The following is a 21,670-nucleotide window of genomic DNA, read 5'->3' as shown; positions in this document are numbered from 1 at the left end:
CGTGACAAACACTGTATATATTTATACAAAAAATTTTATTATTCGTATTTGGTAGCTATACCTCGCTCCGTTCCCTCTTCATTATAACGGCTTTATGGCCGGTGAAGTGATTTGATTTGATTGATTGATATGTGGGGTTTAACGTCCCAAAACCACTATATGATTATGAGAGACGCCGTAGTGGAGGGCTCCGGAAATTTAGACCACCTGGGGTTCTTTAACGTGCACCCAAATCTGAGCACACGGGCCTACAACATTTCCGCCTCCATCGGAAATGCAGCCGCCGCAGCCGGGATTCGAACCCGCGCCCTGCGGGTCAGCAGCCGAGTACCTTAGCCACTAGACCACCGCGGCGGGGCGCCGGTGAAGTGGGGGATCGATAATGGGGCGTAGTGTACTGTTTGCAAGGACAAATTAGTGGGCAGTTTGCAAAGATGGAACTATATGCGGTCACGTACAAACAAAAAATGAACACAGTAGAACAATTTCTGGTTGTTCGACGCACACCTGGATACAAGTACACGACTATCTTGCATTTCATATCGAATACTTCTCAACGGTATTTTCTTTATTTTAGATGAAGTGGTGGATGGGTGATAAAGCGTAGTGGGATGTTTGCAAGGACGAAGCAGTGGGTAGTTGGCAAAGGTGGAACTTTAGACATGCGGTCACGTACATACATAAATACATACATACATACATACATACATACATACATACATACATACATACATACATACATACATACATACATACATACATACATACATACATACATACATACATACATACAAGGGATGAACAGACACACGCCTTTAGGAGCTTCGCAAAGTTGCTCTGCTGTGGCGAGTCATGCAAGTAGGGTCGGTAATAATGTGAAAAATTGTGTGATTTACCTGCTGCATTACTTTGAAGTTGATACCATGTATCCTACTCTCGCTCTTGCCTCTGGCCAAGTGCTAGGCCCAAGGGACGTTTTTCAGCTCTCCCATTGGAGATTACCTGGTACTCTAAATCGGGAACGACTTTTTCTAAACAAGTATTTCTTTGAATCCCAAAGTCCTCATTTGTGCACAAAACATATCATTGTAGTGGGATCAAAATAGCTAACGCATTCTTTAAATAATCAATCTGAAATTGTGGTATTGCTTCAGATTTTCATAAAAAGGTAACATTCTTTGAACGAAGAGCAGAACGTGCGCATACCAAAATGACGTTTTTGTAGTCGCTTCTAGAGGCTAAGTCTAAATTATTATAATACTCCATTGTACAGATTTATAATTAATACATAGAAATGGGCCTGTCTATGTCTCGAGGACTTTTGCGACTAGGTTTGGCCGAGCCCGTTACAGCGATGTGGGTTCACGGAGACAAAAGCTATTTTTGCTATTTTTGCCAACAAACTTAGTAATGATGGACACCATTGCTTTATTACAGGGAGTAAATAAAAAAAGAATACAGGAGGGATCCAGAGCATATGCGACATAAAAGGAAGTCTCTTGAGAACATGCGACGTAAACTACGCTTGAGTATTTGAATGTTTCAACATTTTCTACTGCAGAACCTTTGCATAGTTTGCAATGCTTGGTGTGAAGAAAAGTTTGTATCTACAATTTTTGGGTTTTTAGAGGGCTTGTAAAGCCGATCAGTTTGGTGTGCTCTTTCCGTTTACACTTGGGCTGTTTTCTTCAAAGCAAAGCATCACATTATGAATTGCACTCTGATGAGCATTCCTTGCTTCTTCATAATGTATGGGACGTGTTATTAGCACCATATCATCGGCATACTGTTACACAGTGGCTTTGCGAATTTCTGAGGGAAAGTAATTCAAAAATAAATTCACTAACGATGGTGACAACACCCATACTTGTGACACACCATCTCTAAATTAGTTTTATTGTTAATTACTTCCCTATTACCCTTATATTACCTGTAACCTGTCTAGTAAGTAATTATAAAGAAAATCATAAAAAAAGACCTGAAGCTCAAACGAAATAGTTTTTCTAGCAAAACACTACGGTTCGCAGTTTCGAACGCTCTTGCCAAGCCTAAACACAGAGCACAACTGAACAGGCTCTTGTCTACAGCCTGTATCATATCTGATGAAAGCACATGTGCTATCTACATGCATGATTGCCTCGTGCGTACTCCTGGCTCTCACCTTTGCTAACCCTTTCCACCTTAGACTATAACTACCAACGCAGAATAAACGATAGGGTTGACTTGTTCCTCGACAACCCAGCTGTTCACTCTGTTCATTCGTTTTCGTGGTTTGGTGTCCAATCAAAGATGGCACCTTGTTTCATGACAGAACGTAAAGTAGACGTACGCTGTGAGAGAGCTGGTAGGTACTTGCTGAAGTAGTTAACTACTCCCAGTAGCCTTTGGACAGCCAATTTGTCCTGAGGTCTTGACATTTCAAAAGACCGTCAACAAGAGCAGGATTTGGCCTAATACCTCTGTCGCTTATGATGTTACCCAAAAAGAGCACTTCTTGTTGGCCGAAGCGACATTTGGATGCATTGAAGGTAAGGCCTGCTTTTTCAGCTGCTTTTAATGCTCTGCGCAGCCTCTCATCATGCTCAGTCCTGGTCCCACCCCAAATTAACACATCGTCTACGTACACGCGTACACCGGCAAGACCATCAAAAACCTCGTTAAGGGCTTTTTGAAACACTTCGCTCGCCGACGCTATACCGAACGGTAGACGAAGAAAGCGATACCGGCCGAAAGGCGTCGCGAATGTGCATATCTTCGATGATTGTTCATTTAATGCGATTTGATGAAATCCCGCATTTGCGTCGAGCAGCGAAAAGAACTTCGCGCCTGCCAAGTCTGCTTCAATATCCTCTCGGCGCGGCATTTGGTAGTGTTCCCTCTCGATGTTTTCGTTTATGCGTCTAGGGTCCATGCAGACCCGCAATTTGCCGTCTTTCTTTAGTACAATGACAAAGGGGCTTACCCAATCTGTGGGGCTGCTGACCTTCTGGATGATGCCCTCCTTTTCCATTCTGTTCAGTTCAGTACGTAGAGGCTCACGCAGGGACAGGGGAACCCTCCGAGCTGGCTGGACGACTGACACGGCATCCCCGTGCAGCTCAATCTTTTATTCACGTGGAGCGCATCCTGTTCCGTGGAAAAGACGTGGAAACTCCTTGACAATTTCTTCGGTGTCGTTCGTCGTCACGCTGTCAACAACTCGCTGTACGATTCCAAGCTTCTCACTGGTGTGCAATCCTAAGATAGTGCTATGGTGGGAGACAAAGGTAACTGCACATGCCTCTCAAAGTGGGGTCGGCGAGGCACTTCTGCAACGTCATGGAGACTGCTGGCGGCCGGTAGCTTATGCGTCGAGAGCTTTGACAGAATCGGAGCAAAGATATTCACAGATTGAAAAAGAGGCTTTGGCTGCAGCTTTTGGTTGTGAAAAATTCTATCATTTTGTATGGCTGCACCATCACCCTCGAGCACTCGTAAGTGAAACGACAGCTAGAAAACTTGCACAGGAAACCGCTCTCGATCCATATCTTGGCACAGTGCTAAGAAAGCTTGCCAAGGGAGAGCCAGTCGATGGCCCCCTGAAACCAGTGGCCGCCGAGCTATCCGTAGTAAACGGCATACTATTGAAAGGCACTAAAGTGGTGACACCGACAACCATGTGTAGCGACATGTTGAAACGGATCCACGCAGGCCATCTTGGCCAGGTAAAGTGTAAAGCTAGAGCAAGACAAATGGTTTACTGGCCGAATATGAACTCGGAAATTCAGTACTTGATCGAAAGATGTCCTACTTGCAAGACATACGCTTATAAGCAGCCATCGGAGCCTTTAATAATGCAACCAACGTCTACTCAGCCATGGTACCGTATTGGTGTCGATCTCTTTCAGTACTCGTGAAGACATTATTTGTGCGCCTATGACTTGATGTCCTATTTCCCCGAGGTGGAGCTACTGCCCGATACAACAGCCAGTACTGTCATCGATAGACTGAGTGCAATATTTTCAAGGTATGGCGCACCAGCCGACGTTTCTACTCATAAAGGCTCATAGTTTAGCAGCCAAGAGTTCATTAGTTCCACAAAGCGTTGCGACTTTAAGCATGTGAAATCAAGCCAGTAGTACCCGCAATCGAACGGGCTCGCAGAAAAAGGTGTACAAGTTGTAAAACGCATCTTAAAAAAACAAAAGCTGCAGGAGAGTGTTTCTGGCTGGGCTTGTTGAAGTACAGGGCGAGTCCTGTTAAAGATGGCCAGTCTCCGGGCGAACTCTTGCAAAGAAGGCGACTGCGCACACCATTGCTGGACTTCAATCTAGTGTCAGCAACGCTGGTCAAGGAACACCTGCAGAGAAGTCATCATAGGCGCACCCTACCTGGCCTCTGCGACAATGACGTGGTTCGCTTGAATGGGACACCATGGGCAACGAAAGCCAAAGTGATCGGATCAGCCGGCCCACGGTTCTTCTACGTACGCACAGAGAACAACACCGAGCTGAGGCGCAACCGTCGGCACCTTCTGGCGAAGAAGGAACCATATAGCGTTGGTTCATCCGACTACGAAGATTTTGCCAACAACCACATCCCATTTCAAGGTGAGGCGTCATCGACCACCGCAGCCTCGCCCGCGGAAGCTCAGCAGCCGTCGCCTCAACCACTGAGACGCAGTCGATGACAGACGCGGCCGCCAGAGCGTCTTGGTTATGACCAGCAGTTCCAGCAGACAAGCCAGCAGCATTAATTTCATCAACTGTTTGGAAGGAGGATGTATCATATCTGATGAAAGCACATGTGCTATCTACATGCATGATTGCCTCGTGCGTACTCCTTGTTCTCACCTTTTCTAACCCTTTCCACTTTCGACTATAACTACCAACGCAGAATAAACGATGGGGTTGATTTGTTTCTCGACAACCCAGCTGTCCAGTCTGTTCATTCCACACGCGAATGAAACACAGCCAAATATATTTCTTCGCTAAACACTTCTAACAATGTTATAGCACTGCGATTACCAACGAAACAAAAATTCGGGTGTGTTAGTTGCGAAAGTTTAAGTAAGAACGTCATACATTAAAGAAAATTGTTAGTATCTGAGAGAGGATAGGCAACAAAGAAATGTGCCTGTACATTTCTATATCTTTCTTTTTCCTGCTCTAAACAATTCGTTAGTCATTGCCGTTTTCAGTTTGTCGAAAATTGATTTACTGGTTAAAAAACCAATCAACATAAAGAGAACCAGTTCTGCAAATACGTAAAAATTCCGCCAAAGCGCGGCCGCAGCTACCCTATCAAGTCCTGGTTGCTTATTTCGACAAAACATTGAAAATTAAAAGGTGTTCCCTCGAAGCGTGGGCAAATAAACAGATGCAGAAACAGTTTGTTTAAGCGTGCACGGGCATTTATGGGCATGTGCATTTTAGCAAAACCTGCGAAAAAGTGATTAAACCAGAAACGGTTTCAGTAAATCAGCGGGCATAATCTTTTTTCCTCGATGAATAATTATCAAAGCCCACGCTTTTGCCAGACTTTTGTATTTTCGGTTGAATCGTTCCGAAAAATACCGCTTTTTCCCGGATCTTAAAAGAGTGACACTCTACTCCTGGGAATTTTATATTCACTTTTTTTAATCCTAATTTTTTGGTGCTCGCTTGCTGCGTTTCCGTAGGCAGTCTCAATATAAATGGCGCTTATAATAGTATTAATAATATAATAATAATAATAATAATATTAATAATAATAATAATAATAATAATAATAATAATAGTGCTAGTTGCTCTTGTAGGAGCAGCAGTAAGTATTACCTCAATATTTAAGGATAAGTACATACAAACATACATACAGATAGATAGATAGATTGATAGATAGATAAAGTGAGTCGCCCAAGCTTTCTCTGGGTACCTAAGTCACACTAGCTCGAAAAATTTAAGGTCACAATAAATTACTTTTTTCTCTTAGAAAGGCTTCTACGCAAAGTGACATGTGTAATTTTTTTTGCGTTTCCACTTCTCATACGGTTTTTTACGCCATAAATCCTCTCCATTTGAGCTCCACCTTTATACACTCTCTTTAATTCGCTCGAAAAAAAAAGCATTCTTTCAATTCGTCGCATGCACCTAACGCATTGGAAAACATGTGCTCACTGGCTCACGCGTTAACTATCCTTTTACAACACTACAATATGATTCATTGTTAACGCCCTTTCTTTGTAATAATGCCACGCAGCGGGCCCGGTAGTAATATAGTTTTACTTTTTTTGTCTATTTTTCCATCTTCGCAGAGCTTACTTTTCAATCTTCCCAGTCGAAGCTTTGGAGCTTTGCGTTGCTCAAAGTACCTTCGGCGCCACTCCACCGTGCAGCTTTTCCCTACATCATTAGCAAGTTGGCCGTGGTGAAAGAAATAAAAAAAATGAGTTACCTAAACAACAATATGCTCGAAAACAGAGTGAATGATCTGAAGCACCGTTTTCACGCCGCCCGCGCGAATGACCCGACTTCTTTTCTGGCTCCTCGTGGACCCGAGCGTCTTTCACCTCGCTTGAAGGAGAGGTGCAGTGGAGAACCTAAATTACAGACTTCCGAGAAATAGGGCTAGCAATACAAACAAAATTCGGAGCTGAAGTACGGCCTGTTGACAAAAAACACTTGGCTACACATACCGACAGCCGGCCTCACAATATGTCGCCACAGACAACAATGGGGCCGAACCGGGCTTCTGATTTATTTCTCCCTGTCCACCTACAAATATATTTTCTGTTGCACTAAGGTTAAAGCGCTGCAAAATTTGTTTACAACTTGTGAGTACGTTAGGAAGGAAAAAAAAGGAATTATTGCTGTCATGGCAGTGAAGCTGTTTTCAACGTAGACTTTCGTTTATTGCATGGAAACAGTGGGCACTCAGGACTACATCTATTATTGTAGCCAGTACGACCTCATACACTAGATCAAACTCAAATTTTCTAATATCTACGTAAGTGCAGTCTCTGAAACTGTGCTCATTTACTAGCCATTTTTATTCACAAGTTTTGCTTGCAAGAAATCAAACAGAGCAAAGCAGGTAGTGCACATTGTGATAAGTACCATATGTAGCGCTACTGCAATATACGCGATAGTATGCCTTGACGTTTCTGAAATATAAATGGAAATATGGTCTAAATATATATCGAAAGCATCTATCGGAATGAAAGAAAGAATATTGTACTAAACATTGAGGCACTAAGAGGATTGAAATATGTTGCTTTATAACTTTTTCTGGAGGCGTCAGAACTAAGGCATTTACGTAGTGTATTTCTTTGAATGCGATGTGGCAGTATCACTCGCCGTGCAATACATGTTCTATAAAGCACAATAGAGTGAACAATGATTTCGCTTAGAACAATAAACTGTAATCTGAGAACTCTAATGTTACAAGTTTCACTATCCTAAATTCTTTAGTAACGGAAAAAATTAACGTTCAAGTTTCGTTTATAAATCTCGTGCCGAAATCTCCATGCGTGAAGCCCCGAATTTAGAAATGTATTTTTCGTATTGTCGCAACACAAGCTCGATGAGATCTTCTGAAACTTCGTATGCTAGGTTTGGGGCGATGTATTTGTTTTTTATCGATTAGAAGCTACGCAAGAACCAAGTACATGTCCTGAAAATAAATCACCTCACGGTGTTTAGTGGGGGATTCCCAAGGCATCGCCTCCATCGGCATTTTCTTTTCGCGCTTTTTCTTGCTTATAAAGGTCGCCTTGCGTTATAAGAGGTGTTTCAGCCACTGTGTACTTTACTAGTGCGCGAAAAATTGGTTATCTATTTCGCGCCCCTTTAAAGATTCTTTGTTACTTAATTTAACACACAGTAGTTTGTTATTGGTGCAGGAGATATCTAACAATATTTTATATTAAAACGCCCTTTTGCCTCTTCATTTTTGGGGACTTTTCATAAACACACGCTAAACAATGTTTCCGGACCGCCACAACAGAACAGGCCCACGTATAATTGTATATAGCCAAGATTGCTATTTTTATTGTAATATTGTATTTTACAGAGTAGCTGGTAAGCTTTTCGTTTTGTTGTTTCGCAAAGACAAAAAACGAACCCACACACGTTATCTTGTTTTTTATTGTTCCATAATGCCTCCGGAACACGTGCATTTGTTTTTTCGGCATGAGCCACAATAATTCTGATGGGTAGGAGAACCAATAAAGAAGGTAAGTCACAAAAAAAGAAAATAAAAAGCAACAGAGAGAAACCCTTGCCAAAAAGGTTTTCTTGAAGCAGCGAGATCCGACCATGCGTACCCATGACCCCAAGGAGAGTATCGATAGCCATCTGTAATTTAGGCATGCTAGCAGAGCTCAACATGGCCTTGTATAAGTAGTATCGCAAGCCATCGAGAAAGGGCACTGAGAGTGACGGGAAAAAATAGAAAAGGGCGAGAGGAGTAAAGCATAGCATTGAAGGAAAGAGATAAATAAAACGAAAGGGAGGGACCAGAATAAATGGCGAAAGATAGATGGGAAGATAAATAAAGAGGAAGCAAGAAGAAGAGAGAGAGCAAGAAAATATATTTAGAGACAACAAAAGGAATATATATAGCAAGAGACTGAAAGCACTAGAAAAATTGAGAAACAGAGAAAGTAGAGAGTTATATAAAAGAATAAGAGTAAGAAGAAACACACAAGGCCATCAAGCTGTGCACTTCACCCCTGCTTAGCAACGCTGTTGCGAAGCCGCCTCATTTTTTAAAAGGCGAAAGCACTTGATGGCTTATGGCAGTGGTCTTAAACTCACCTCAGCTAACGTGCCGTAGTTAAAAAAATTAGGCCTTTATATACTATGCCCCGCTTTGTGAACAAGGTTTAAGCAACAGAAGGGAGGGGAGCAATGGACGCTTAACACGGTAGTTCCAAAAAGCGCATTTCATTAACTAAATGTGATGCGTTTCTGGTGGTTATTTGGAGTCAAGATTAGAGCGGCATATCGACGATGATCTATAGAGTGACCCGAATACGGACGCCAATTTTTAAATTACTTTTTTTTCTATGGTCAACTTTCAATACATGGCTATGCATGAGTTAATTCACGAAAAAAAATAGAAAAAAATGTTTCGGACAAGTCCCTCGCTGCAGCTTACCTAAGCAAAGGGCTATTATCCAGAATAAGCCAGTAAATATTGCGACATCTCTTGAACAATAGCACAATTTGTTTCTTGTGAAGCCACGGGTCACTACAAAATAGGCCATGGGTTTCAAACCCTGCATCATAGAGTGCGAATTTTGAGTGTACCGCGATGGCGGCATCTCGCAACCCGCTTTATCGAGTACGAGTGACAAAAAAAATTGCCATCAGGAAAAGACAACCCCGGTTGCAGAGTTTTGTGGTGTCATTATGACGTCATCGTGGTCTCACATTGACGTCAGACCACGCAACGTGAAATCAAGACGTCATCATATCGCATGATAGCTTGCTCTAGGTGGTCCAATCACGGAGGGAATGTAAAACTAGGAGGATTCCTTTAATCTCGGAGGCAATGTAAAGTTACGTTAGGTTCAGAAGGGTTTCTAAGGGTGGCTGGGCAGCATAAATTCACAGGTGGAGAGCCAAAGAAAGATAGCTTTCACGTTGCAGTAGAGTTAAGTGAATGTATTTAACTAGAATTAGGCCTTCTTTGCCATATGAGATCAACTTGAGGTAATATTCTTAGGTGACCGTGAAATATTGTCGGGTGTAGAATACTCTCAGCAGTGATGACACATTGTCTGCATTCAACAAACATGACCATGCAGACGAATTCTAGACAACTCCACAGTGATTCTGTTATAGAAACAATCAGCCAAACTCCCCGCCAAACACAGATAACCTTGGTGCCCTCGTAGATACAACTTCAACGCTTTTCGCTCACTTATGTTGTCTCGTTTTCAAGCTCTTGCTGAAAACTTTGTAAGTCTCAATTAATTTTGATCCTCAAAATTAGCAATCGTAATCCATTTCATGTTTAAATTCGCAATTTACACTTCTAATACATAGCCGTTAAGTAGGTCCACGCATCTAAGCATCTAAGCTTATAAGACTTCTCATCTTTCTTGGAAGAGTGGAAGATGTCCTCTGGCTCCAGTCTCACGCCCGCCAGACTCAAGTGTGGGGTCCTCGACCGAGCTTGAGTGCCACTGATTTCTCCATGTTGGGGCAGATTTTCTCCGACATCACTTGCATTTATATTAGCCCGGTCGAGTGCTTGTGAAAGCTGCTTCGCTTCTTCCGATGACCACGACTAGTCGTACACGACACTTGAAAAGCACCGAGCGCAGTGTCTAACGTAACACTATGGCCACAAGCTCATACCTCTCTATTGTGGCGTACCTCTGCCGCATATATAACGCATTTAAAAACTAAACAAACGCATCTAAACAGCAGAGAAGAATAGCCAAATGTAATGGAAGAACAGGAAGGTTAGTCACGTCACACTGGAGTTCCTTCCCTACTGAGGAAGTAGGTATTAACAATATTACCAGAACTTACCTTGCCAAACATCTGACAAAAATATTAGACACGCCGTAGTGAAGGGCACCGCCAATTTCAATCACGTGGCGTTGTTTAGCATGCATTAACAGCGGACAGCACACGGAACTGTAGCGCTTCACCTCCACCTAAATGCATCCGCCAAAGCGGGGATCAAACCCGCGGATTCAGCTCAGAATTCAATCACAACACCAGTAGTCTGCTATGGCAGACTAGATTGAAGGTACAAGAAAGAATAGAACAAGAGTAGAGACATATACACCATCTCCCGCTAAAAGGAACCATCTGTAGATGCGAAGGAGCGGGTGCTAACGCTTACACTGGCAGAGGCGTTCACGCTAAAGCTCATGCGGCGTTGTGCAGAAGAGAAACCTGAGAAGACACAAAGAACGCAGTAATTGACAGGTGTTTTCTATAAGTGCATGCTAATCGCTGTTAACGGACAATGAGAGACAAAAGGATCCGATTGGACACAGAAACCCACAGCCCGCTTTTAGTTAACGTGCACAGTACAAATTTTCATTGAAAAACAACGCACATCAGAAATCCTGCCCTTCGGGGTCAAGGTCCAGTGCTTAAAAACATATGGGGTAGCCAGCGAACGATTGTGCAGCGCGAGCTGTCAATTTTTTCAGTCAAAGACCGCGCTAGCACACGCTGCCTACGTCGGCGTTGCCTGCGAGAGAAGGACAGCATAGGAGAGGAGAGGAGACGCGCATGCGCATTGGGAGTGTGGACGCCACGGGGAGAGTTTCCTATTAGCCCGATAACAAACACTGGCGGCGTGGCAGTCGGGGTGAAGTGACGTCACGACAAGGGCTCATTTCCACGGCAACCGAATATCGCCTTTTTCTGCGCCCAACACGTGCGAATATATACGCGATATATACAGTAGTAATAATTGCTTATTGTTTAGGTGCAAGTCTACCAAGGTAAAAGGCAGCTGTTTACGCCGCTAGCGAAGCTTAAGTGAGCTGTTGCGATAATTTGATGGGCAAACTTACCTAAGAACGGAAGATTCACTGTGAAAATGGTGGTGCATGACATCAAGGCATTTTTTTGTTTTCACCGCTTACGCCTAGAGATCGGTTCTTAACGGCTTTACGCTGGTGATCCCAACTTTCTTTACAACTTGGTGTACTTTCAATCTTTCAATATGTCCAAATCGTTGAACAATATAATACGGTCCCATACAAAACGCTCAAAAATGCTGATATGTTATCCGCGTATACTTTTTTCGTAAATATTTCTTCTAAGCAGCTAGTCACCAGCCATTATGTAGCTGCATATTCCGATTTGCAGGAACTGTTGCGCTGATCAAACGCCGTATCCCAAGCGGTAATGTTTAATTTGCGTGGGAGAACTAGTCATAGCCATTCACTGACATAGCCCGCGCAATAATTAAACATTATTCGCCTAAATGTATCAGTGTCCGGTCTACCACTTCATATTCACGTACAGTTTCATAAAACTTGGATATAATCAACTGCAAGTAAAATAATTTACGAATGGGTTATTTAAACAAGTGTACGTACCTGTGTAACAGCTGCAGCGTCGTTGCTACGGTGCTCCATGATGCTGGCGCAAATTAACCTCAACTAGTTTTTGTGAGATGAAGCCCCGAAATTACTTCAAAGAAAACGTGGAATCGAAATACGCGAGGAGTTAGAGAGTATTCTACGGTCGTGCAGAGAACATCTTAAGCTAGAGCACTTCAGAATACGTTTCCACTGCGAGAGACTTAATGTTAATGAAAACCTGCTGGTACCAGCTGTTCTTTTGTTCAATTGTCTTTCGTGTCGTTATTCTGTGAACTCTGAATCGGGTGAAGTGGGTGGAAGGCACGAGTTCAGCGTTTGGCTCAGCGCCGCCTAGCCACACGCTCAGCGATATCACATGTTAGACCACACTCAGATAGGGTGCCAAGTAGGAATACGGAAAAAAGTAATACTTTTTATGCAGCCAGTCAAGATTCTTTTACTCACCGTAAAGTGATCTTACTGTGTATTTCACCATGCAAACAAATGCAACCAACAAAATACATTTATGGAGCTTGCGAAGTTAATCAATAGCCGTCAGGTAGCCGACAAGATAAGGCATAACATGGAGAGAATTGAGCAGGCTGTAAGAAGCAGCAGAAACCTGAACGTCGCGAAGGCAAGCTTTTGCATGGGCAAAAATCAGATGCATGCAAGGGACAAGGAAGGCCACTTCATCACCAACATAGATATGATAGGTGAGCTGGACCAGAAATTTTACAGTGAGCTGTACAGAAGCCAAAACAACTACGATGATATTGTAAGAAGCAATAACAGCGCACAAGAAGTCGACATCCTACCAGTAATGACTGGGGAAGTAAGGAAATTTCTAGGAAGAATTCACAGAGGGCGCTGGTGATGACAAGGTAACAACGGGCCTGCTCCCCTACTGAAAAGTTCCGTATGAAATCTTACGGAAAATATATGGACTCCGTAACATTTCCTTATGCTACATACGGAAGACATATGCAGTTTTATGGAAATATACGGAAGTTGTATGGCATTTACGGAAAGCTTCTTATGGAGTGTATGGAAGGATAAGGAAATTGTATGGCGTATACGGAAAGCTTTTTATGGAGTATACAGAAAGATAAGGAAAATGTATGGCATATATGGAAAGCTTTTTATGGAGTATATGGAAGGATAGGGAAGTTTTATGGCGTGGATGGAGTTTTATGGAAAATATGGAAAGATAAGGAAACTTATGGAGCATACGGAGCGTTCATTATGGAAGATATGGGAGGATAAGGAAAGTGTATGGAGTGTACAGAAGCTTTCATAAGGAAAATACAGAATGTAAGGTCTTACGAAAATATACAAATTTTGTAAGGTGCTTACGAAAATGTGCAATATAGTGTATGAAAGGAATGTGGATTGTTGCAAAAATGTGGAAACTGTACAGTTGTTGTCACATTTTCAGCAGGAAATCCGACCTCTATAATGTTATAAATGAATGCACAGTGACATATATAGTACAAAAGAATAACACAGGCTAGTCTGTGTTGTCAGTCACCACTGTTCGCCCTATTCCAGAATGAATACAACTTCTGCAGATTACCAGGTGCTAAAGTCTGTCACACGGAAAATGTGTCATTCACAAGGAATGACAATAACTGTCATTTTACTTGCATGCTGTCACACGAAAACAAATCAAGCAAAGAAAGCATAACTTCAAGGGCTCGTTTTTGGTAGAAACAATAATAACGAGAACTAAATTCAATGTGAATGAACTTGTCAATACTAATGAAACTGTTCTCATTATCATTGGCAAAGAGAAATGTCATTTTAAAATAACGACCATGAGCTTAGCTCTCCTGAGCACCGACAAAAGAAATGAAAATCTATGAAAACTAATTGCATGTAGCCTAAAATATATACGTCACATGCTTTTCGCATGTCTTTCAACTATAGATTGCTGCCCCGCCGCGGATGAAAACAAGTATTTTTACACCCACACACAAGCTTGAGCAGTTGAAGGTTGTTTCCCGGGGCTCTCTTGCGATTGAGTCGGCCACCACAGGGAATTAGAGTGATACGCCATTAATCCCTGCATCTAGCTGTATTCCACTTAGTAGCTCTATCGCTTGATGACAAATCGAGCGCGGGGCGCGACGCTATTGTGCACGACCATGCCTCGCGTAGTGGCGACATCAGCTGATTGCGCCGGCCCGCATGCTTCGATTTGCTTCAGAGCAAAGAAATGTCATACCTTGAAAGATTGCGTACTGCACTATGTCAAAATGTTACTGCTTTGTAGCCATCCTATTATTTTTTGAGAATTGATAACTTTGATATCACTACTGTAGAGCTTTGCGTCGGCGACACGCACCGAACGTGAAACCGCACTACGTCTGTCGTAGAAGCAGTAGGAGGCTGTCGTCTGCCAGAACAAAAACAAAACAAAAACCTGCGAAAATATTCATAAGTCGTAACTTGTTTTTTGAATAACCGCTTATCACTTTTAAAGTTTATTTACCAGATAACATACATTTTTTTCAGTTTATAGCAGCGACAGATGTTTTTTTTTTCCTCACACAGATATCCAAGCCAAATCCATTCACAGCTAAAGCCACATGTTGTTTGTCTTTGTCTCCGTGGGCATGCTATCTCCTGTGTTCGCGCTGCTACACACGAGAGCACGAAATGTTAAATTTACGCAAGGAAGCGCCGTTCCTCGTTCGTGTGATGTGCTAAGATTGCGCCCTATTCCCGCGGTTGTTCGAGTGCGGATCAAGTGTGAGTCGTCCAAGGAATCGGCGGGTTGGGCGGGCGCTCGAAGGACTCCGAGGTGACGGCTGACGCCTGTGGTTGCTTCCCTCAGGACAGTGTGAAAGAAACTAAAGGTAAGGGGGACACTTTTTTATGTAGACCAAGTATGCCACTCAGTGCAAGTGTGTGTTGCTGCACTCGAACGAGGCGTCGTGAAACGGCAACCTTACGCGCCTTTGCGAGTGCGGTTGCCGATTCGCTTTGACAACGCTAACGCTAGCAGAGCCATGACGCATCGGCGCGGCCTTACTGGAGCTAATTCGAGACAACTGCGGCAACATGCATGTGTATGGTGATCGATTTTTTCATATGTGCAATGTAGTGAGGAAGACGCACACGGCGCTTGCTACGTTGTTGATTAAAGGAAGCCTGCAGTGCCATTTGATGGAAAGCAGCATTTTGTTTACGTTCGCGGGTGATATAATTTGTAACTTGGCTCGATTCACCTAGCCAACCACCTAAGTGGGTTGATTAGCATACGTTCACGGTAGAGCGTTATTATGCCCCTAAACAGTGGCGTGTGCTTGTTAAAAGATATAATGTGTGTGCCTAGTGTAGAGAGAGAGGTGTTCGTGCAATCTGCATATGTACCTGCAAGACGCTTTTGCTTGTAACTAATAATGCACCGGCCAGCACCTACATTGTACGCCTGACTTTGAAGAAAACTTTCATGCACAATGTGAGATTTTGTAATCTGCCAGAGTTGCTTTTTATAAAATAATACACTGCCAGCATGTTCAAAATATGTTTCGCTGCTGTGTGGCAGGGGTGCGGTTATCATGCTGTTGTGTAGTTGCTGATGCAAGCACTTATAGTTTTGATGCGTTAATGTTTCTCATCTAACTCATCAGGTGTTTGGCTGTTTCAGCACAAACAAGGCAAAAAGAGAAGGAAGATGGGTAATGAGAGGACCAGTGCTGACTTTTGTTTGCAGGAGAATACCCATGTTGGCGTATTTATTGTGACAGCCTTTCTGTCTTGCTTTTTAGCCCAATTTATGCAACAACACAGTTGTCACCAATACGAGAGAACACTGAAATTAGCTTTTAAAGATCATGGTGACTAAATGCCTAGTAATTCACAGCACAAAGTAACAACAAAAGACATCAGTATGATCAATGTGGACGAGTACAGTCTTGCATCTAAAAAATATATTGTGCAAAATGTTGCCTAAGTAAGAAACCTCTCTATGTTTGCAAATAGTGTGACGTCACTTCGAGCGCCGTGCCAGCCATTCCCTCCCTCTGTGCAAGGGCTGGTTGGCAAGGAAGTTGTTTGTGACGTTCCTGATAAACCACTGAGATGTATGCGATTCTAAACCTGTAGCCTAATATATACGTAATCTTTTGCGCAGTTACATCGCTGCATCTGACACCTACAACTTATTTGCACATTTACATTGCTCCCTTAGGACCTAACACACAAACTTGTTGTTTGCATTGTCACTTCATGAATATCGAGCGGTAAAGGTACTGAGTATATGTGAAACAAGAATCTCTGCTTATTACATGAAGACATATGAGGCCTTCGATAAAACGAGTTATACCTTTATTGGGCTTGCGTGCTCGTCGGGGTGATTCATACATGCAGCTTCAGCAAATGGTATCTTCCAGCCCGGTGACCATGCAATTTTTTTCTGCACACAGCGCAAACACCGAGATGTACCCACTCGCAGATGGTCGCGTCAAGTGCATATTTACCTTGACTAAAATGTCAAATCAAGTTTTTTCATCGACCGGTCCCTGCCATGAGTGCTAACGCCTTCGCAAACAAGACACATTGTTATTGACACTGCACACACCACACACAATATTCTCAGTTGAACCAATATTCTCAATACCTTTCAATGCACACTACATGCCGCAATCAACAGTGCACATTTTTGAAGACTATGCCACTGTTCCTCGCACAGGCCACCATGCGTGTTCACTTCTTCAAGATAAACAGACAGCGTGGCAAATATTTTACCACACAGCTAGATGTTTGCTGACACATACTACAGCTAATGTCGACATTGTAACGTGAAGTGTAAGCTTTGAAAAATTAAAACTTGCCCCAAACACCGCACGACTGTACCGGGCTGAGCCACCAGCGGGAGTGTTTTTCCAGCCACACCTTTTACATGTGCCAGTGACATCATGCTGTGACGTACCTCGGTAGGGGCCTATCGCTGCATACTTTATGTGAATGAGGGTCCTGTTAGTGAAAGCAGGCATTGTTGATTTCGTAACTTGTTCATTCCCAACTGGACCTTCATTTGCACGAGTTGTCTGACTGATATTCAGGCGAACTTTTGTGCAAAAATTATACAGTTGGCAGTCTGTGCTTGCTCCATACTGTTGTTACTGGTGTTTCTTGCTGTTACTTTGCACTGCTCATTACTGCTCACCTACAGAAACTAGCCTATCTTGCTGCTGTTTTGGACAAGCTGCAGCTGGCAAGTGCGATAGTGTTCATAACTCTAAATTCTCAAGCAAAAATTATCGTTTCATATTCAGTTAGTTGCATTCATATCAGTACATTATAAGAAATCATTGATTAAGCATTAATCCCTGTTCCTTCACATAATGCTCACAACTTTTATATCAAATTGAATGGTGTTTATAAAAAACATGGGTTTTAGCTAAACTTCATGCTCCTTTCTTGAACAGCTGGCAAAACGCTATTGGATGCTTACTTGCCATGAATTGGACTGTGTTTGAAATACATTGCAATTCTTCACCGGACTGCCAGTACACTTCACATTGGGGGAACATTTATTAACCATGGATTGAATAATTAAGAACGGAAAGAAAGAAGCGGCAGACCGGGATACTTGATATTGGCATCCGTTTTGCTACCCAGCGCATTATCATGCAAACTTCCTATATAGTGGTTATGCGTCTTGCATGTGTGTCTGTAAAGCAAGAACTTTGGGTAGAACTCTATTTATCTTACAAATGGTTGCAGGACTGTGGAGGCTGTAGGGCTGCTTAGGAATGGTGGAATCCCTGGACATGTGTTCAACCTTGCTGCATCAGCTCCTTGGTGTTTTCACGGCATCTTTACAGATGTGTTGGGTGAGTAAAGCAAGCAGGTTTCAACACAGGGAAAAGTATAATATGGCAGCACCTCTTGTGCGTGCCTTATATCCCTAGTATATCAAATATTTATCTTTCACCTTGTGGCCTGTAATTTTTAAAGAGACACTTCTTTTTGCTTTATATTAGAGTCTTGATGCTTCGACAGCAATGTATTTGTGTTTGACAGCAAGTGTTCTTGAACAAATAACTGATCTCAATAATGACAAAACACCCTTTATACTTGGTGCTTAGCATAAGCTAGCACATATGTGTAGTAGATTCAATTATTCATTTTTTGCTGGGATGATAATGGGCAAGTAGCAAAGGCAAGTTCAGATTGGAGTGGTCGGTGACGTCTGTTTAGGCTCTGCCATATTGCTTTGCAACCAGAGTTACTTGTGGCCACATATACAGTGAAGCCACATGACGTGCATTCTAAATGAGATTACCATATCACATTTCGCTGCATCTCAATGTGTGCCAAACAAATGCAGATATCATTAGCTTGCCACTATAAAGGGATACTAAACCAACACAAGGTTGAAATTTAGTCGTGGTGTTGCAGCTGTGTATGACTCTACAATGGATGCATAGCCGTGATAATTTGTCTATATGTTGTCGCAATAGTAATGTTACACACATTGTACGATACAAAAGAGGTCCTCGCTTATTTCGCTTTTTTTCGCAATGCTTCTTTCTTGTCTCTTCTTGCCATGTGCTCCTCCTCACTGTACAAGGAGCAAGAGTAGTGGGCACACAAACACGTATTTAAAAACAATGTTGTAAGGTGAGCACTGAGAAGTTGAACACTTCCGAAAGGCTCAAAGAGGTAAAGGAATTGTTTCTAGCTACTTTTTGGGCACCCACAGCTAGTTGTGCTGCTACAGTTAAAAAATGAGCTAAATGTTAAAAATTAATTGGAGGTGATTTGGCACCCATAATTGCAGTTACATACAGAACTAGGTTTCAATGCGTAAGCAAAATCTGTTCACTCTAAATCAATCCTAATGATATCTGAAATTCAGGAAATATTCACAGAAAAGCTCAGGAAAAGGCTAAGTGGTTGCCCCTTGAACGTGAAGGAGATACCCTTCTTCTAAAAGGTCAATAGACAGTCTAGTAGTCTCGATATTACATGCACTGTAAAATATTCTGGTGTGGTGCTTTTCATGCATGTTATAATGAGAGGGGTTTTTAATAGAACTGTTATCACTTTTCCCTGCGTTGCTGAAATTGTTCACATAGTTATAATACACGAATCACTTTATGCCTTTTGATTTTATGCAAATGGTTTGCTTACCCAGTCGGTTTAGCTTGATTTGGATAAAAACATAAATGCTCTAAACTTTTTTTTACTATACAGCAGGTTTATTTTTAAAATACGCGACCATTGATGTGAACGCAGTTGGTGGCGTGCTTGATTAATCCTTCACTATCACCACTCTAACTACACCTGCTACAGTGCATAGTGTGACAAAAGTAATGGTACTTAACATTACTGGCAGCATACACTTTTATGAAGTCTGGTAAAAATGTGTGTACGTTTTTTTTTCGCTCCAACTAAATATTCTGGTCTACGCAAAGTAGCTTCCGCTCTTTTAAGGTCCTCAAACTATTAGGTGTTCAAAAGAAGTATCAATGCCATATGCTTTCTTTGTCAGCCTACTCACCACTCTAATAATGAGAATTACCCGACAACATTACCCAGTAAAATATAGGGATGTTATAAAAAGTAATGTCAATTCAATTGTCAAGAAACGTTGCCAAGCTAAGTTTTCGTTCACTTTTCTTTTCATAATTTTGTTAAAGTTACTTTTGATAACATCCCCTATAGTTTGTTTGGCATCATTTTCTACTAGTTCTCATTATAATGTGTTCAACAAAGACAACAAACCCTTAAATTTATAGTTCTTTCCTTTACTCATGAATCTGAAACAGTGAATCTCAGTAATCTTAGCGGTGTGTGACTTGTTTTTTTATCAGTTGTGCATGTGTTCAAGTACATGCATTTAGGTGGGAGGGTGAACCATTGCCACCTCCTGTGACTAGCAGATTTTCTGAGAACTGACAGATGCATAATGCTGCCAAAGAAGTATAGGGATATTGGAAGTAATCGTAACGTAATTGCAATCGTAATGTGATTGCCAGTAGGCAAAAAAAGGTGTCCCACACTCGCCATAATGGTAACAAGCAGCGCTGACTGACTCTTCCATGTATAAATGCACATATATATACCGTACAAAATGGAAGAGGGATAGCCGCCATGGTAGCTCAGTTGATAGAGCATCGGACATGTTATTCGAAGTTCGCAGGCTCGTTCCCTGTACAGGGCAGGTTATCTTTTTTTCCTTCTACTTTTCTTTCTTCACAATTACAACACTTCTATTCTTCTTGAAGACTTTCTGGTGTAAAAAGGGTACCTTATAACCTGAAGAGGCAAACAGAATGTGCCAGTGCACGAGTTAGCTCTTGTAGTGGTTACAAGTAAGATATGTTTTGAAGAATAAATTATTCTGCCACTTGCCTGCAGAATGGCTACAGGACATGGCACTGGATGCACTTTGTTATTTGTGAATCAAGCTATCTTGTATTCTATTTTTATAAATTACATGGGATACACATGAAGGTATCACACACTTTAATGCCACAAAGATTATGCAGCAAACAATGTTATAAATGCGAAAGTGCCTATGAATAAGGTGAAAACTGCACCCTCAACGAGAATATACAGGGAGCACAGGGTGCAGGCGTCATTCCTTCTGCCCGTGCTTTTCAAGTGCGAGCTGTTTTCACCTCGTTCTGACCAACTAACTAAATTGAGATGTGTTGTTATAGTGCAAGAGGATGCTCCACGGGAAACTAGGTTTGTCTCAAACTCTGTGTGTGTCTTTCAATCTATATGGTGACCGGTTCAAGAGTTCATGCAGACCAGATCGTGTAAAACAGGACCGTGTAAATAAAATAAAATGGACCATGTAAATAAACAGGATCGTGTAAAATGTCATTTTCGTGTGCAACTGTAGTTGTGGTTGTGCTGAATGACCTTTCTTTATATACACTACATAACAAACTTGCTCCTTTAGAGTCGAGTGCATCTTCGGATCGATTGTAAATGTTTGCATATACGAGGCCTTAAGTTTTATAAGAAATTCCTCAGTGTGAAACGAGGAAATGTGTGTTCAGCGAAAATTTGCATATCATTATATACAACTCCTAAAGCCTCGTCTACAACTTTGTGCAGGTTGACCTTGAGCAGAAAACGAGGAGCGGTAGCAGCCCCCAGAAAAGAGCAAGCACCCTCCAAGCTCCCGAAGCTCTCTTCGACAGGAACATCATGGTCGCTGTGTGGCATTGAAAACCATTGCAAGGAGTGCCTTATCAGTACACTGTGCTGCTCTTTCATCGCAGAAGACGAAGTTGACCACTCCAGAGGAACTTCACGCTGTGTATTGTGAGTGCTTCAGTGGTTTTGTTTTTGTCCAGCCAGCAGTTAAGAAATCATGTGTCAGATTCAGCCGGGATGGCTAGAGGGAGTCAGGCAAGCATGTTTGGACATTTGTCTAGCCAAGTAGTGCCAATTTTCGCACTGGTCCTGTTGGAGTTACTGCCACAATTACAGAAGCTACGTCACCTCTCTAAATGTACAGATGTGTCGGGGAAGATTAGCTGCATTAGGTTTTTCTATAACTGATACCTGCCAACATTCTTCATTATACAGGAGTTTTGTTCCTCACTTATGGGTGTAAAGTCCTCCACAGAAAAAATGCAACACGTCTACTTCCAGAAGGCTCCAAGGCCC

At 42.3% G+C, this 21,670-nt stretch overlaps 1 long non-coding RNA gene across 1 annotated transcript; it reads left to right on the top strand.

The window, feature by feature from the left end:
- The first annotated feature begins 14,641 nt into the window (after positions 1-14,641).
- LOC142817382 (uncharacterized) lies at positions 14,642-21,394 on the top strand. Its single transcript, XR_012895200.1, has 3 exons — positions 14,642-14,883; positions 17,759-17,868; positions 21,113-21,394. It is a non-coding gene; the product is annotated as an uncharacterized LOC142817382 (long non-coding RNA).
- Positions 21,395-21,670: the final 276 nt, after the last annotated feature.

This window comes from Rhipicephalus microplus, chromosome 5, assembly GCF_043290135.1.
Source record: "Rhipicephalus microplus isolate Deutch F79 chromosome 5, USDA_Rmic, whole genome shotgun sequence".
Taxonomy (NCBI): Eukaryota; Metazoa; Arthropoda; class Arachnida; order Ixodida; family Ixodidae; genus Rhipicephalus; species Rhipicephalus microplus.
This window is presented reverse-complemented; position numbering and strand designations above follow the sequence as displayed.